General features: G+C 32.8%; 1 pseudogene; it reads left to right on the forward strand.

The window, feature by feature from the left end:
• Positions 1 to 2,033: 2,033 nt before the first annotated feature.
• LOC149553381 (ADP/ATP translocase 3, mitochondrial-like) lies at positions 2,034 to 3,450 on the forward strand (annotated as a pseudogene).
• Positions 3,451 to 19,982: the final 16,532 nt, after the last annotated feature.

A 19,982-nucleotide genomic window follows, 5' to 3' on the forward strand; every position in this document is an offset into this window, starting at 1 on the left:
ACAAAGAGGCAATAGTCTTAGTTCCACCTATTTTCCTTGATCCCATTGCAAATTTACTTCCTCTACTAGTTGCATTCTCACTTCCACCACCGATTGGAACTAGCAGAGCATAAGTGTGTAGATTTCTCTGTGTTAATGTGCTTGTATCTTGTATTTTGTATCCTGTCAACATTTTCAAACTTCCTATGCATGGATGGTGCCAAGGGTGCTAATTTATTGCCAACCATTGGATGCTTGGTAGTACTAAGTCTATAGTCAACCTCTCCAGGTCTTGCATGTGCACACAAACATATTCATGTTAGAGATCACTCAAAAAATTCAATCATCTTAAATTTGTTTCTTACTCTAACAAACAAAATATAACAAGGATTCAATAATAATAGTGTAGATAATAAAGAACAAATTAAGATCCTCATGGAAAATTGGAATTGAACTAAAATTTGTCAAAAACAGCCTGCTACTACCACTCTGATTGGTGGACTTTCGAACTGCTAAATTCTAAGAGAATATTAGGAATTTGTAGTTTATGGACAATAATGTATTGAAGCAATGAATATAAGAGAAATAAGAACATAAACATATAACATGGAAATGTATTCTTTGAAATGAAAGCTTCCAAGAATGTAAGCAAAAGTAGAACGATTGAAGTGTGGCATGCCTCATTATGCACTCTTGATATTGCCAAAGTTGACATAAATTTTTTCAGCTGTGAATAATGATATATTATATAATCAAAGTAACAAAGGAATTTCATATTCATGATAGTTGGTTTTCAAAGTATAGTATAGTACATAGGTTGAAGAAGAAAAGTATCCTAAACTAAACACCACTATATGAAAATTACGCATTTTATCCCACAAGAACTTTAGCATTGGAGCAACTACTTTTGAAGTTTACTATAAAAAAAATAGGGCATAACATTTATATAGAAAAGAGATTTTTAAAAAATAATTAAAATATAGCATATGCCATGTTTTGTGTGTTGACTATGGATGTATGTTTGCTTTGCACTATAAGATGACCTGTAGCATTTAACTATGAGTAAATCTAAAATAAAATGTTTCCAAAAATATGCATTCTACTTGGCATTTGCTAATAATAATAGTTATAAGAAAGATCTCTTTTTCACTATTCTATGGAATTCTACATAAATATCCTTAGTATTTTTTCATTCTTCACTTTCCAAGTTGGATTAGATAGATTGTTAAAGATGTGACTCCATGTCTAAGCTTTATCTTGAAGACTAGACTCCTAAACATGGATCTAAAGACTATTTTGTCTATATGGTCAATCTATAATGTAGCATCCTCACATAATTTTATAAATTTAAGTCAATAAAATTTGAAGCTCATGAAGCATACTAGAAAATAGTAAGATCTCTATCTCATTGTACTAAAAAATCTGCATAAATATCCTTTAGTATTCTATCATTCTTCCCTTCCCAAGATGGATGAGATGGATTGATATAGATGTGATTCCATGTCTAAAATTTTAGTCGATGACTAGACTCCCAAGCATGGAACTAAAAACAAAAATTTGTCTACAGTGTGAATCTATAATGCAACATCCTTACATAATTATATAAATTTACGCCAATACAATTTGCAGTTCATGAAGCAAACTAGAAAATAGTAAAATGACCATGTCCAGGCTTGGAATTCATGATAATCATAGTTTCAACAGCAAAGACCAAATGAAGAACTCGCCTATAAAATACTAGCTAGACAAATTTGAATTATCAATTGAACGAAAAATTAATCTTAAGCTAAATATTTTGGTCTTCATTTATATTTTTATTGTATCCCCCTTCCAAGTAAAGGAGTGCTTAAATACCTTTGATTGGCTAGGTTCAACTTGCAAAGATGAACGCGGAGAAGATGACTCAAATATATCTAACAAGAATTAAAAATACATTAAACGTTTAAAGATAAAATTTGAAATGATGCCAATGAACAAACAAAGAGCTTACTAAAATTTGAGATGACTAGGTCCTAAATCTTGAGAAGTGGCCCCCAAGACACTAAATTTGCATAATGAAGAAGCTAATAAGAGCTTTACCAAAGAATACAAAGTGTTGGGGAGGATTCGACACCGTAACTTCATCAAAATCATAAGTACATTTTACTTCCCTAGCTTGAAAGGTTTGGTTCTTCAATATGCATTTGATGGAAGCTTAGAAAAGTGTTTGTACCCTGAAGCAGATCATCAAAACACTTTTCAATTGGGAGTTAGTGAATGTTTCACTATCGATTCAAAATCAAGATGAAATGTTGAAGTTCGGTTGTCTCATTGAGCCATACAAAGGCATTGGAGATTTTTTTGGTTGAATAGTCAAGGATGAAGGTATCATTGCTTTATGGAGAGAAAATACAACCAATGTCATTCGCTATTTCCCCACTTGGGTACATTTTTGTTACCATTTTATCTTGCAAGCTGATAGAATGTGTTAGTTATATGTAAATTCATGGTAGTGTAATTTTATTTTTTTATTTAACCAAGGAGCCAACACATTTTCAAGATCTAAATGTGATGGCTTGGGTTACAGGCACTCAACTTTGCCTTAAACGATTACTTTAAGAGCCTGTTCAATTTTAAGAAAGATAGGGATGGCTACTAGAAATGGTTTGCTAGAAATCTTGCTTCTAGTGGTGTGGCTAGTGCATTATCTCTTCTTTTTGTTTATTCTTTGGACTATGCTCAAACAAGGTTGGCTAATGATTCCAAGGCTACAAAGAAAGGAGGAGAGAGACAATTCAATGGACTTTTTGATGTATACCGTAAAACTCTAAAGACATATGGTGTTGCTGATCTTTACTATGGATTCAACATCTCATGTGTTGGGATTATTATTTATCGTGGTCTGTACTTTGGAATGTATGATTCCCTAAAGCCATTTATTTTGGTTGGGGATCTTCAGGTGAGATATATTTTTCTCCATTCATGTCATGCACATTTGATCATGCACTGGTCCAAGTACACTTTACTAGTGGATTGGTGGATATTGGCAAATTTATTGTGTTCCAACTATATTTTTGAATTATTTTCATTGTCCAGTTGTTAATATTTTTAAGTAAAATTCATAATTTTTTATTTGAATAGACATTGCATATCTACTAAATTCCATTACACTTGTACTTTTTGTAGAATAATTTCCTTGCAAGTTTTCTTCTTGGTTGGGGTATTACAATTGGTGTTGGTCTTGCTTCATATCCTATTGACATTGTACGTAGAAGAATGATGATGAGTTCTGGTGAGGTAGTGAAGTACACAAGTTCTTTGGATGCTTTTCAACAGATTTTGAAGAAGGAAGGGGCCAAATCTCTATTCAAGGGTGTTGGTGCAAATATTTTGTGAGTTGTTACTGGTGCTGGAGTCTTGGCTGTATACGACTAGCTTCAGCTAATTCTTCTTGGAAAGAAGTATGGCTTTGGTTCTAGGCTAATATTATGATGGTGATGAAAAATTATTTAAACATTATTTTTTGGTGGTTTTAATAAAACCATTTTGCTAAACTAATTATAATTTCCTGTACACTAGGAGTCAGTGCAAATTCACTTGAGTTTGCCATCTAGAATTTGCATATGGGTATTTGATCTATTATCAGGTGTAATATTCTCTTATTTGATATTTTGAGAAAAATAATTCCTTTTATTTTGTGAAAAGTGATATTTTGGTTAATATGTGTTTGCTATGGTCTCATTGATTGCATTACTTTTTCACTGTATTCTACAAGGTTAAATTTTTTTTTTTATAAATTATAAACAAATAATATTTCATGCAATCTTAGAACTTGTTTGGACATTTAGTTTGTAATTCATTACCAGTTGAAAGAATTGGTCTTTGAAACTTGGGTTTTATTGTGTTTTCAATTCTTTTGAAAAGTTTAGTGATTAAGTTTGTTCTAAGCTTACTATAAATGTTGCTTTGTAGAGTTGAAGATTGAGATTGTTGCACACATATTAGAAATGAGCTTTCAACTTCTTTTATGATCTTATCTTCCAGACTGTGAGAGATAGAGAAACTTTTGTATTCTTTTATATAAACTAGATAATGAATTTTGTTCCCGTAAGCAGTGAGTGTGATTTTTGAGTTTTGTTCATTTAGCTATTTTATTAGGCATCTATTTTGATTAATTTGTATTAGTAGGTTTTTTAAGTCTTGTCAATTGTAATTGTTTTTGTTTTGCAAAGACCTAATTTTGTTAAGATTGTCTATTGCTCTACCCATATGGGCATCCACAAATGTTAAAAATCCATGTTTTTTAGCCTCTTTATGATCCTTGATCTAGCAGAGACTTTAAAATTCTCTTGGACTTCATCATCTAGATGAGAATAGCCCCTAACCATAAGTTGAATCACTAGCTAATCAGGGACAGTTGTTTCTATTTAGTTTATGGAAGCATGATTTCTTTCTAGTAAAGTGTAATAATTTTTACCTTAATTTTCTTGTAAGGATTCCATTTATCATCTTTACAATCTTCCCCAGAAACATAATAGTGATAGAGTTGACACTAATCTTTTCTGGAAGCATAACTAATTGAAGATACTTGGAATTAGGTAATTGTGGCATATTGTAGAAATTGATCATGTTGCACCTTAATTCACAACAAGTTTTATGTAAACTTCATTGCCACTTACATTGGATCATTTGCAAATAATATTGTGGAGATATTGGATCATTTGCAAATAAAATTGTGGAGCATTGGCATATTGGGAGTAGGACTCCCTAGATGGGATGCTGATTGATTCAACTCTTGTAGACTTACAACTAGGAAACTCAATTCAATCAAGATTAAATGTAGCTGAATCATAATCTCTTTTTCTATTAAAGATGGTTGTTTTATGGTGCATGTTGACCACAATTGTTATCCCTTAGTAGCAATCCCTATTAGTTAGCAAAGGGGATGTGATGAATCCTCTCTTCCCAAAAGTTTTCTTACTCTCAGTAGCAATCCATATCAGTTAGAAAAATGTTTTTATTTGAGCATTTGGTAAGAGAGTTTGGTAGGTTTGGCAGGTTTGGAATGGTAATAATTGTTGCTCAGTAATTTACAATTAACCTTCCCTCTATCTGCAATGTTCTGCACATATCTATATTTTTCCTACAACTCTAAAGTTGTAACTTTCATTCGAGTAGCTCGTCCATACTATCTTGGCTCCTCAAAATTTCCATCATTGTATATTGAAAAAGATCTACCCTCTTTACTTTCATCAAAATTTTCTCCATGATTTGTTAGCTACAGGAATGTTAGCTTTTAGTTTTATGCCACTGAAGTGACCTAATCTATATAGACATAGATAATAATCAAGAAATATTATAACAGTTAATATTTTTGTGTTTTAATATTTATTCACGAACATATACAACTTGAAATCTAACCATCTAATATAAATAATAAATATGAACATACTTGTCTAATGCAAATACCTAAATCTTAAATACTTCTTGTGTTTCTATCCCCATGGTGGCCTGTTATTTGGCTCCTTGAGAATTATACTAAAGTACTACAGTCTGTAATTGTGACATTTAGATAATCTTGTTGAAGTTCCAATCTATAATTTTCATGTTCTAAAGAATCTAATACCCAAGGAATTGACTTAGTAGCCAGTAGATTTACACCTCCAAGCATTCAAAACTACTAAAAGCATTATTACATTTCTCTAAGAGAAAGAAACCTCTATTTTCAATTCCATAAGATGATTTCTTTGCCTTAGGTGCTATTTAATAAGCCCATCTACTAGTAATTCCCAAACATAGGAAACCCATCGCACACATAGTGGCACTAACTAATCACTAATTTCCTCAAGTATATGCAACCAATTGAATAAGAACTACCACAGTTGTTGGTAATTAAACTCTCTCAACTGTAGGGATTGATGGACCAAAACTAAATCAACCTCTACTAAAATGAAGGCATGGTAACTTACCTACAACCCATTTGAAAGACAAAAATAACTAGAGTCGCCTTATCCTATTTTACAACACTTCCTACTATCTAGTCTTATACTTCTGCCAATAGAAATCTACTCGTGTTGTAGATCAAATGGTACATTACATTATCCTCATTGGTGGTTGTGAGAGTGTGTTGAAAACCAGATCATATGTATTGTGCACAAGATGGTCAAGATCATTAAAACCTTAGACAAGAAAGTTGTTGCTTCTAGGAAGTGAAGTTTTGCATGAGGCTTATACTATAGGATGATTCTTGTATATTGGCATCTCTTTTCATTAGCTTACTATCCTCTTTTATGCTACAGTAATTTTTTAAAGTTGTACTCCTCAGAATTTTGATTTGATGAGCTCCTAGATAGAATTTTTGTATAAGTGTTTTGAATTAATGCTATGTAGGAGCTATGCTTGGTTAGAATTTGTATTCTAGTTGATCTTCTAAGCTATATTTCTATTCTTTCTCCAATATTAAATAATAATTAAAAGCAACACCAATGGTAGACTTTCAGATCTAGACTCATATAGTTGTCTTAGAAGCCATTGATCAGATTTTAGCACAAAAACTAAGATATATTTTGCCTTCTCCTTTTCAGGATAGAAATTGCCACATATATCAATGGGTTTTACTAAGCCCTGTATGCAATCCAATGAAATGGATCTTCACAGGCATAATCACCAAGTGTCAAATCATCTAATATTACAAATTGGTATCAAGAGTGATAAAAAGTAAAGAAACAGTCTTTAAAATTCAATCATAAGTCAATGGAGCAAATAGATTGAACTCAGTTTTATATTTTAATATAAAAAAGAACATTGTGATAACAAGACACAAATATTTTTATAATAAAACATAAAGGTAGAAATTTATCAGATCAGATGAGTTTTCAAATTATAGACAATGACCAAAAACATCAATTGCTAATTGACATAAAAGTGAACAGCTTAAAGAATGTCCAAAGAAAACAATGGCAAGAAAAAATATTTTGTTAGATGGTTGACACTTACCTTTTTAAGAAGCCTATCTATTTGGCATAGTTCAATATCCCTCAAACCATTCCTACCCATATGATTTTGTGAAGATCTATGGTCCATTGTAGATTGTCATTTTAAAACATCTCTTCCATTACCATCTTTTGATGACATAACCCCACAGCCAAATGATTTCTTAATGGAACTCCAACCAAATCCTTTAGGAGCAAGACCATCCCATCAAATATCTGAAGGAGACATCTGGGAAAAAATACTTATCACAAACTAAATGATACAAAATTGAAAATGAGATGACTCAAGAAATGGTTTCAAGATCTAAAAAAGCGGTATACCTCTTTCAGATTGACCCATTCCCATGCTTCATGATTAGTGTTGATATCATAAATTAGTGCATGTGTTCCCTACAAACCTCATGTTAGTGTACAAAAAAGTGAAATAATTAGGTGAATATTTGATAGAATATGAGTACAAAACTAGAAGAAGAAAAAATTATATATATACAAATGACAGAAGTGGTTGGGTAAATAGCATGCATGGTAGAATGAGGTAGAGACCATGAAGCACCCCTGATCTACGAAATCTAATGTCTAAAATAGGCATCTTTTAAATGCTTAGTAATTTACTTATTCTCATTGAGCTTTAGTATAAAAAATGGTGAAAATGGCATAACCATGAGAAATTTTGGCAACTTGGAAAAATGTCCTATTGAGTAAATGTGATCTAAGATATGTCTGAAAGTGGGATGTAAATTCCATCCATAACAAATAATTGTCAATTCCAACAAGCTCACACTAAAAATAAACCATATAACAACCTATCCTAATTTGAGTGCTTCCAAAGCAAAGAATAGATGAGGTTATAAGGAATGACAACATGGTGATTAACATCGAATATTTGAAAAGATGTTGGTATAAGGTGGTGACAATCCGAGCAAGAGAATACAGTCAACTTAAGGTCTAGGCAAGAGATACACTATGACACTATGACACTATTACTACCCATAGGGCACTATATCAATAACAACAAACCATATCTATGTGAACTTATCTCAAAAGGCATGAATTCGATGTTGATGATAGTTTTGACCTCTTCTTATGTATGCATCCCTCTCTCCAATGATACCCTCCCTCTCCTCATGGAAGGTGGTGAAGTCTACTGCATCCACTTGAAGTTAGTTAGACTAAATTGTAATCATGTGAGTCATTTATATATATCAAAAATCAGTTGCATTTTCAACCTTTGTGTCATACATACATTCATTGCATTGTAACTCAATAAACCATTGTCTATTCTACCCACACAACCATATATTCATTCATAACAACATTATTGTGCAAGATAAATGTAAGAAAAATTGCAGGAAAGAAAGACAGCAATTGTCTCAAAAGAGAGGGTTGTAACACAAAAGATAATTGTTCCCAAGAAAGGTCTATATCTCTAACTTGGTTACTATCTTCTTAAGACTACAGAAATTTGCTTGCAAACTTAACCTTTGTGCAAAAATTTGCTCGCAAAGACTGAAATGTCAATCTTCGACACCTAGTTTTTTCATTTGATGTAATGGGTAGTTTTTGAGTTTGAATTTGTTGATGTTTCCATTATTAGTTTTTTTTATACTAGTTGAGCCTATTCATCATTTACAATTGCTTTCTTCCTAGCTCTCGAATTTGATGCCATTGGAGACTACCACACGAAAAAGGGAATAGCTAAGCAAATGAAAAAGACAAATAAAATGCCAATATTAATTGTGTTATATCAGCAAAATAGTAGAGACTTGTCAGCCATACAATTTCAAGCATATTTATAAATGATAATGCCTAAAGAAGATTAGGATTTAGAACATTTCCAAGTTTCATGTTTAATTTCTCTAGTCTATATATACTACAATTCTCTTTTGATTTGATTGCACACTTACTAACCTTTAGGCTTTTCTAGATGGAGCAGCTTGATGAATTTTGTTCAACAATTCATAGCTTGCTCAGTATCAAGGAAATCTTTGGAGTAATTAAGTGCTCTCATCTCCTTTATTTTGAGAACTCAATTACTTGTTCTCAAATTACCTTGTTCAATCTTCATCTTTTCCTCTTCCTTACCTAAGTGTCATATTTCAATCATCAATCTATATTATTTTTTCAATGAAGATTCAGATTCTCTTAGGATCGAGACACTATCTGAGACATCTAGCATAGATTCCCTTGAGAAGATGGTTGAATTATCATCTGATTCTAATTCTAATTTAAAATTAGAGGAGACTAATAAATAAAACATAGAGTAAACAATTCTGACTTCAAAAATATAAGAAATCCCTTCTAGGTCATTCACTTACAAGATTTTGATTGGCATAAAATTAGAAGATGGTGTGGGAGATGTTATCTAGGGAATGATTTGACATTAAGATAGGTTCCTTTCCAATATGAAAACATCCAATACATGATAAGGAAAGCTATGTATGAATTGAAGTATATCCCAACTTCCCACATTGTGGTTATTTATTTCGGTTGTTTTAGTATGAAAGAGTAGCAAGTGTACTATTAATTATGTGCTTTTGCTAATATTCTGAATTCATCATTTTTTAGTTGAAATAAGAAAATATATGTAAAGTGTTTTCACCAAGTTTATTTTATTTATTTGGGAGTGCTCACAATTATCATTAATGTGTACCAAAGAAAAATGAGAATTCTAATAAAAAATAAGTTTAATACCTTTAACCATTGCTAGAATTGTCTTGTGCATTTCATGTATAATATTTTTCATGCTCAAGCTCATCAGATAACTGGAGGACCATTGTAGTTGTAGTTCAAAGTTAAAGAGTGGGCTCAAATTAAAAGAACTTGAGCATTTGGAACAATGAAATACCAAGGAAATGTAAAAATTGCAAGTGTTTCAGGACTTATGGTTAATATAAACAAACCATTTTGCCTACATCAAATGGAACAGCCCCTCCAACAACTTGAAAATTTAGAGATTGTTGCAATAGAACACCTTGAACCACTTTAGGATTCCAGAGTCTGGCTAACCCCCTAGATGCACCAACTCCTTGACTATGAATCACTTGCCAAGATGATCATTTAGCTAAGGATTTAGAAAAAGTATCCTGAGAAAATTTAGTTTCTTGTAGGAGAATGACATCAACCTTTACAGAATCAAGCAGTTTCTTGATCCTAACTCTCTTGTTAGAGGCATTGATGCCTCTAACATTCCAAGAGAGAATCCTCATGTCTAACAAGGAGAACCTTTTGTCCTCCTTTTTTTACACTTAGTTGGAGAAAATTTCTCCACAATAGTACTTTGTAAATATACTACAACTTCAACTATAGTTTTGAAACTTTTTGGCTTCCTACCACACTACTTAGGAGTCTTCTTAGTCAGATTTTTCTAAGAAAGGGATTTTAAGATTGAATAAAATTGAGATGGATCAAAAAATATTTTACCTTCAATGACAATAACTAGAAACATTTGTCTCAAAATTGAAGAATCATTCTTCTCTAATGGGCTAAAATGTTGCAAAGAAGATAACCCCTTAAAAGGAATTTCCATCTCCAAAGATGAATGAGCCGAGACCTAATTATGAGACATGTCCCCCACATTTTCCTATCCAGTTGGTTCAGCAACATGATGATGAGGAAAATTTTGCACATCCCCTTCCATATGCCTAAGTTGTTGATGAAGAGAAAGACTCTTCTCAAGAAAATTCTCATAGTAAGAAGCTTTACTCAAATTATCACTGTTGTTTCTCTCCTCTAAATCCAACATTGAAGAGCTTACTAATTCCAAAGGAGCAACTAACAAAGAACTAGAAATACCAATTAAATCATATTTAACCATACTAGTTTCCAAAGATTGATCCATCCTATTGACATCCATATTCTCTATCAAGGGACCTACATTGCCAAACTCGTTAAAAAAATGTGATGTGATGAGGATCAGAATTTTGCACAAACTCTGAATCAAGATTCTCGAAAAAAGGTGGACGAGAGAGCTTACAATCCATACAAGGACATTCTTTTATGTCAATACAAATATAATCCTCTAAAGAAATTTCATTTATCCTGGTAGAAGAAAGAGACAATAAAATATCTTTAGCCAAGTTCTCTAGCTGAAATTCTGAAAGCCCTTGAACTTTGAGCTCTAAAAATTTTAATGGGATCTGGATAGGAAAATCCTGTACTATAATTTGTTGACCAATCTTGGAAATAATGGGAAGAGAGATAATAGATTCTTCAATAAAACTTCTACCTTAACATATCCCAAGATATTAAGGGGCAACAGATTTCTACAAAAAGGAAGAAAAGATCTCTAGCCACTAGAAAAGTTAAGATTTGTAAAAAATTGCTGACATGCTGCATGAAATTATAGAATACAAAAGTAAACTCTAAACAATTATTGCAAACTCAATTGTAGTTGCTTGGCATCACACCCCTCTTGATCCAAATGACCAAAAAGATAATGAGAATCCTCTGCTACAATAATCTCATTACTCTTTGGCTAAAAAGAACAAAGAAGAGGATCTAAGCATTCATCCCTACAAACCCTCTTTTCAAACTAAACCAAACTACAAAAATGGGTATTGAAATGGACCAAACATAATTCATGACTATTAACAACTTCATTAGAATCAATAAATATATTTTTCACCCATGAACCATCCCCTGATTGCATGCATATTTGCTTAGGACAAGGCTTTAAGGTTGAAAGCAATAAACATACTTTGATGTGTCTACCCAAGAATTCATAAGGGATTAAGTTATCCTTGACAAAGATTACTTGCTAGAGCTTCCACAATATAGGTATATCTATACTCTAGAGGTAGATTAGGGAAATAAATCTAATAAGGAAAATAACTAGCCACTTCCGATTTTGGAAGAAAGTTAGGCACCCAAGGAAGAGTAAATAATCCAGATCCTTGACAAAACCAACCCTTGTGATTATGAACTTGATCTCTATAATCCTTGGAATGAAATAGTGCAATAAAAAACTTTCATTCCAAATCAATAAACTAAATATCCTTTAGACTGCTCTAGAATTTGAAGTCCCAAGTTGAAATGGATGAAATCTGAAGATAAGGATTTGCAAACTTACCAAAGATCGTTGTGTTCCTTAAATGTGTAACATGAGGTGCAACAAAATGATCTAGAATAAAATATTTATAATTGAATATTTATCCTTCCCACCCGATGGTGAAGGATTGAAGGAAATCTCTTGTGGTAAATCCTATGAAACTGAGTTACGAGCTCTTACAGATTCACTCTTGGAAGCAGGAGGAATGTCACTACAGATATTAAGAACTATTTGTTTAGAATAGACTAAAAGCTTTTTGTGCCAAATCCATGAACCATATGAACCATTGAAATCATTTTAGACAAATGTATCTAACCCCTTCCTAAAATGGTTATTAGAATTGGGTATGTCTTGTTTATACTAGATCCTCCCAACTCAACCTTGCGAATCAAGTCTCATCTTCTCAAAGAACTTCCTCTTATCATGACATGACGAATCACCTATTTCAAAGGTATGCTTTCGACCATCAACATCTTTCTTTGTGCTTGGACAAAGAGGTAACCTCTTCTTGCAATGAATAATACCAATTAAACTTACATGCTCTATATTAGTAGAAGAACCTCACAAACCATTCTTCTTAAGATGAAAATTGGGATTCACAAAAAAGGGTTTTGTTAGCTAAATGATACCTTTCTCCCTAAAGATATTTTTGGTTGGTAAAAGATACTCTTCCCTATTAGATATAGCTTGATGCATATTATCAAAAAATTTATCCTAAAAGGGAACTTGTGATAAGCCTAAAGCCCTAATGTTTTCATCATCCAATGATTTACCTCGATCAACTATCATATTCCTCACTCCTTGTATTCTTGAATCTCATTGAAACTTTCATTGCCTGCCTAGGTAACTCTTTGGTACCTACCAATCAGATCTCAACCCTCATTGGTGAAACTTTTGTCTATGTAGTTGTCCTCAATCATCACTCCTTTCATTCTAGACTCTAAAACTTCCATTTCCCACCTTGATACCTCCTCTATACCTGCCAATCAGTCCTTAATCTGCACTAGTGAATAAAAATATTTGTAATTTTTTTTGTTATGACCTGAGTTGGTAAGAATTTTGACCAACTTGGGAAAACATAAGTTGGTTAAAATTTTGACTAACTCGGGTCATTTGGTCAAAATTTTGGCCAACACGGGGATGGAAACAAAAAAAAGATGGAATCATAGCTTTGGTCAAAAATTTTGGTAGAAAAACAAGTGCAAATGTACTAGTGTACCTTCTTGAATGAAATAATCTTCATACTTACTCAGTTGATCTAGAAAATTTGGTGCTCTCCATGGCTCAAAAAAACTAGGATTAGTTTCATACAAATCATTCAACCCATCAAAACCAAGAGCTTTAATCTTCATCTTGGTCAATAAAGATTTCCTTCTACTCAATGCATATGCAAGTTGGTTAGAAATTCCACTTTCATGCTTGGTCACAAAGTTAAATTATGAAAATACTCAACCCACTTCATATGATTTTGATTCAATTTAGGTTGACTTCCCAAATATTGTAAAACCTTATAATCATCACATGACACAAACTCCTTAGGAACCAAATAATGTATCTACTTATTCAAAGCTTGAACAATAGCATAGAATTCTTGATCATACATGGAATACTTTCTTTTAGCATCATTCAACTTCTCACTAAAGAAAGTAACATGTTTACCTTCTTGAACCAAAATAACTCCAATTGCACTGCCACTTGTATCACATTCCATGTAAAATACTTTACTAAAATCAAGTTAAAGATAACATAGTTAATTCAACAACCTTCTATTTCAAAGTCTCAAAACTCTTATCATCTCCATGTGTCCACTTGCATTTTTTTTATCTCGTCACATTGTCAGAGTCATAGCATTACAAATTTAACTAAAATTTATAATGAACTTCCTATAGAAACTTTCCAATCCATGAAATGATCTAACTTCCCTAATATTCTCAACTGTAGACCAATCAAGAATTTCTTTTATCTTTTCAGGGTCCATCTCTAAACCATAAAAAAAAATCACAAAACCTAAATATACAATCTCCTCTTTCATGAATGAAATATTTTTAAAATTAATCAAAACTTATATTCTTTCAATCTCTCCAACACTTTCCCAATGTGCAATAAATGGTCTTCTCTAGTCTAACTAGATAGTAGAATATCATCACAATATAAAATTTCAAAATTACCCATGAATTTCTTGAAAACCTCATTCATCAACCTCATAAAAGTACTCAGTACATTATTTAAAGCATAACCAACCACACATATGTACATTCTTTTGTATTGAAAGAAATATTCCATTCATTACCTTCTCTAATTCTAATTTGATGATAGTCACTCTTTAAATCAATCTTGGAAAAATATCTTACACCACTCAAACAATCCATTATATCATCTATCATCATCATAGGAAACCTATACTTCATTATGATCTTATTGATTTCTTTAGGATCAGTGAATTCTCTTTGATCAAACCTTTTTGTAATAATTTATGCACATGTCTATCAAGTTTTTCATTCTCAGTCAAAGTGAACCTATAAGGTGCTTTGTTTGGAAAAATAGCTCTAAGAGTCAAGTTCATACAATAACTTATACTCCTTACTAGTGGTAAACCATCATGTACACTCTCTTAAATAATCTTCTTGTACTCTTCAACTTCTGCTAGAACTTGGTCAATATTGTCATCATTCAGTATATTAGGAATTACAACAAAGAAAATGTTTTGCCTTTTCACATCTCTAAAAAAATGATTTTCATTCATAAGTGTTAATGTTATAATTTTTTTGGATAAATTATATTATATATATGAGATATATAATATATGAAAAATATTATATATGGAATAATTAACTTATATTAAGAGTGATATATATATATATATATCTTATTATATAATCATTATAATATATTGAAGATATATTAATTGTGTTATAACTATAACTAATATAAGTTAATATATTAAAGAGACGTGTCTCTTTAAGAGGCATGCCTCTTTATATCACATGTATATTCATATGTATAGTAACTTGAAAAACACAAAACTATCTAGAAGTGTTATTACAAGTTACTAAATAGATTAATCGATCATATTTCATCAACATGGTATCAGAGCCTAGTTCCTTTGAAGAGAGCTTCACCACTTAAAGGAAGATCTTGCAGATTTCAAGACCATGAAAATATGTGTTAGCAAAAAAATTGAAATGAGTGAAACCCTATTGGTTTAACCCATATTATGTTGATGATGCTATGAAAAGATGTATAAGGTATTGCATCCCTTATGTGGTGGACAAATAGTGTACACTCGAAAGTGTCCCACTCTAAACCATTCTATCCAAACAATTCCATGAGTTGGAATGTTTGAATGCCGGCTTAGAGCTCCCTATCCACGGAGTGCAAGAGAGTGTATTTCAAGTTCAAGGGCTCTCAGATGAGCCTTAGAGATACTCTTCTTGCTAGTAAACCATGCAATGGGAGGTTCCAAAGACAAGATGCAAGAATGCAAATGTCCCAAGGAGTTCCTCAAGAATGCAAATGCAAATATGAAGACTACACTAGAATGAATATGAAAAATGCAGCTATTCTAAGCATGGATGAGAGTGTTACAATCCAAATATTAAGCTATGTGAGATTAAGCTACATGTAAAAATGAAATCTAAGCTAAGATGCTATGGTATGAGAGAATGTAGACAAGAAATAGAAGTTCTCCACAAAGCTCCAAAGAAACCTGTTAGAAAACCTGCAGCATAACAATATTCAAAATGAGGATTGAGGGGGAAAGCTCTCTCCCTTTTAAAGATGTATGGACGGTGGAGATCAAGATGAAGATGGTGGATGATCAACGGTGGAATTCGAAAATAGGAGTGATCCATGTGCACACACAAATCAACCAATAGAATATAAGTTGACTTGTCATATAAGACAAAAGTCACAAAGCCTTTTCTTTTAATTGCAAAATAGAAAAAGGACTTTATGTGTGCACTTTAAGTGGGTTATAAGAATGGGGTCTTTTATTTAATTAAAAGGGGACATGTTCTTTTAATCAAATAATGAACTTAGGATAGCATAGTCAAACTATAGGTTATAATCAAATAAATTGATTATTAGCAATTTGGTCTAGGTAAATGATTAAATTAATTTAGCCAAAATGCTGAGAAGGGGGCTAATAGTCTAGATGACCATTTTTAGGTGATTACATTTGCCCCTCTTTGACTAATGTGTGATCGATCTGGGAACACATTATGTCAAAGAAAATAGAAAGCCTAGTAGGCGGTGATAGATATAGACGTCTGATTCCAAACAATGAAATGCAGAAATAGATAGCAAGTCCTAAATGCATAGCCTGATAGCGGTAGTACTGAACATTAGGAAGATGATGTTAGGATCAAAAAAGAATTTTAACACCTAGCAAAGCGAATAGATCAAGAGCAAGTGGTAAGGTCAAACAAATGCTCCTAAGAAATAGATAGCTGCAACAATCAACAATAGAGTATTTTTGCCCCCTCGGGATCGAAATTGAAATGAGGTAAGGGGATGCAGAAACTGGCTAGACGTGAGAAAAGTAGAATATAGCAATGTCCAAAATGATAGATAAATGATTAGAACCCAAGAATGACTATAAGAAATTGATAAAATGCCCCAGTGATGATTTAGAGATTAGACCTCAAAAGGTCAGCTAACTGCTCAGAAGAAAGTAGAATTTTAAAAGACAATTTTGACCATCAAGATGAACTCGAATTTGGATTTCGATCCCGAAAATGAATCCAGGATGTTGAAATTATTTAAGAGGTCAAAACTTTATATAATGTGATGATAAGATATAAAAGAGATGAAGCAAAAGATTAAGAAGGTGAAAAGACATGAACAAGAAGAAAGTAAAGAAATATATGAAAGGAGTTAGCTGATATGTCCACAAAAAGATGAAGAGAGAGCTCTCCCCATATGCAAGAATGCAAGACTAAGCTAGAAAATGAACCTAAAATGAAAGCTAATATGCAAAGTGGTTTACCAGCAAGAAGTGCATAACATTTAGACTCTTAATTTCATCATTGAGCATTTATTAGGGACATCATGAGATCATACAACCATCACTAGTATAACTATGAGGATATGAATATGATCGATATTAGATAGGTATGTGGAAATCCAATCTAAGCATCAGAGACATGTAAGTTAAGATAACTACACGATTAGATTCCCTAAGTTTAATTTAGCAAGATTACACCTGTATCAAGGCATAAGCGCCAGGATAAACCCTGAGTGCAGTCTTGCAAAACAGTCAAGGATGATACATTTATAAGTCAAAGTGTTGAATAGGACAAGCACGAATGCTTACAACACTATAGACAAAAAAAGTATACCCACAAGCAGAAATCAAGAAAATATGTCCCATGCCCCCAGTCTTCTAGTCAATGACATCCTTGAAAGGCTATTAGGGAGGGAACACCTGGCAAAGAAATCATCATAGACAGCACACAAAGTAGATAAATGTTAGCATAGCTCAGTCGTTTAAGTGTTAAAGTGTGTGTGTGTAAGTCACTTGGCCATTTCTTCCAGACTTGATTCTGATAGTGAGAAATATCGCGACATCGGAGACCATAGGTAAACTATCTGAAAAGTGTTGAAAAACACTTGATGTCAAGGTGGGGGAAGTGTTGAGAAAAACTATTTTGTGAGTTGTCAAAGAAACCCTAATGCACAAGAATGCCTCAATAGACTAAGTAGTTGTGCCCCCAAGATGAGGACAAGAAACAATTCCAAGCTAGGAAATGTGTAGCGAAGTGGATGATTGAGACTGATAGACATAGGTGCAAGGGTTTCAAGTAGCACCTGCTTCCAGGTTTTCACCACTTGACAAATTTTTTAAGGACTCTTTTCAATTTTTTTGTATTTTTGTATTTTTGATTTTTTTGGTGATACATCAAAGCACCTATTGCTAGGTTTTCACTAAGATGATCATTTTTTCAAGACATTTTCTGATTTTTAGGATTTTTTCAGCATCGTATATGATTTTTTGGATTTTTTAGAATAATTTAGAGATCACTAGTTCTCAAGCAAGATCACATCATTTTCTCCCAATGTCTAGCAAGGTATAGGACATGATGGAGAAACAAGCTAGTGGATAAGCAGAGATGGATAAGAAATGAGTATGAAGCAAGTAAAAGTGATCCTCAAGGACTGACTCCTCAAGAGTACCCAAGCTAGGGAAAGAGGTGAAATAGTCATATGAAGCATGTTTTGGATAAGCAATAGAAGTAATGAGCAAGATAGCATGTAGGATAAGCAATGAAGCCAAAAAGTGAGATAGCATGAAGTGTGTAGTCCAAAAGAGTAGCCATGTCAAGAGACCTATGAGAACCATGTTTCATTTATTATGATCAAGATCAAGGGGTCAACTAGATAGTATAGCAATGGAATAGAGCAATAAGAATAAAGCTCAAGATAGAGGCTATGAGTGAATGGGAGAGCACAATAGAAAATTTGGTGGATAAGATAGCCAATATGAAAAGATAGCTCAACATTGTCAAGATCAAAGAGAGAAGAGGGGATAGATGGATGATGGAAGAATTACGCATGATGCCTGTTTGCCAGGTTTTCATCATGGTACTTATCCAAGGTGCCAAAAGAAGTAGTTTTCACCATAGGATAAATTTATTTCTCTTTACTTTTGCTACCAAGGTGCCACAAGAAGTGGTTTTCACTAAGGCACATTTTCATTTTTTTTCATTTTTTTCTATTTTTTCTTCTTCTTTTTTTTTTTTTTTTTTTTTTTTCTGAATTTTTAGAAAGAGCTGAAGCTGTTTGAATGTAGATAATGCTCCTATAGAAAAGATAAGTCATGATAAGCCAAGACCATAGAAAGGTATGCTCAAAGATTTTGATAGGGTGATGAAAGAGAAATGGTAGTAGGAAGAGTATATTGAGGATAAGAGTTCATGTATCGAAAGTAAGTGTAAGCTTTAGAGGATTTCATGTGGAAGCTGAAATATTGGACAAGATCAACATTGACACACACCTTGAAGGGTATTGGAACAATGGAGAAGTCATGGATGAAATAGCTTGAGATTTAGATGTATGAGGTTGTAGAAAAGATTTGGAAAAAAGTGGAGTGGAAGGTTTTGGAATAGTTTTAGGAAGATTTTTGGAAGAAGATGGAATGGAAGCCTTTGGAAGCTTGAATGTCAACTTTGAAGTATTTTCAATATTCAAGTCTTTTAAAAGAGACTTGGGAATCCATATAGCTTTAGATTTTCCTTTGGATACTTCAAAATACATTTCTTCAATAATGGGTTTAGGAACCCATATTTTCTTTGATTTAGCTTTTTTAATAGTGGACCTTTGCAGTCTCTTTTGTGCATTTTCCTTCTTAGCATTCACATGTCGATTAGATGGGACATAGTGATCTTTTTTTTTTAATGGATTCTTATGTTTATTCTCACTTCCAAAGGACTTGGGTTTTGTGGATGAATAAGGATGATATGACTGGTTTAGATGTATAGATGGGTGAAAAGTCATCAAGGATGACTGTCTTTGTTGATCTTGAGGTATTATAGGAGAGCTAGGGAATGAGCTAGAAGTGAATGTAGGAGATGGAGGAACATAAGGCCCCAATATAGATTGAAGGTTTGAAGGCTTTAGCTTTGATGGATAAGGACCAAGGATAGATTTAGAAGATGCAAATGGATAGTGAAAAGGGATATCAACATCTTTAGAGTAAGCAACGTGGTCAAAGCCATCAATAGACTCATGAGTACCTTTGATAGGAACAACATTTTTAATAGTAGAACTTGAAGCTTGAGCACAATTTTGAAGTGGATATGGAGAAGTAGAACATGAAGGGATGCTTTGATCTTGACAAGTAGCCTTGGATAGCATATGAAGAGAACTTTTCTCATAATTTTCAGTAAGCTCAAGGGAGATAATGGAAGTGGTATCTTCATCATACTTGGGGGATGGAAAAGACATAGGATATGGAGAAGTGAAATTTTGAAAGAGATGAAAGGGTG

Source organism: Cupressus sempervirens, chromosome 6 (assembly GCF_028749045.1).
Source record: "Cupressus sempervirens isolate cs-2001-9-10 chromosome 6, ASM2874904v1, whole genome shotgun sequence".
In the NCBI taxonomy this organism is placed as follows: domain Eukaryota; kingdom Viridiplantae; phylum Streptophyta; class Pinopsida; order Cupressales; family Cupressaceae; genus Cupressus; species Cupressus sempervirens.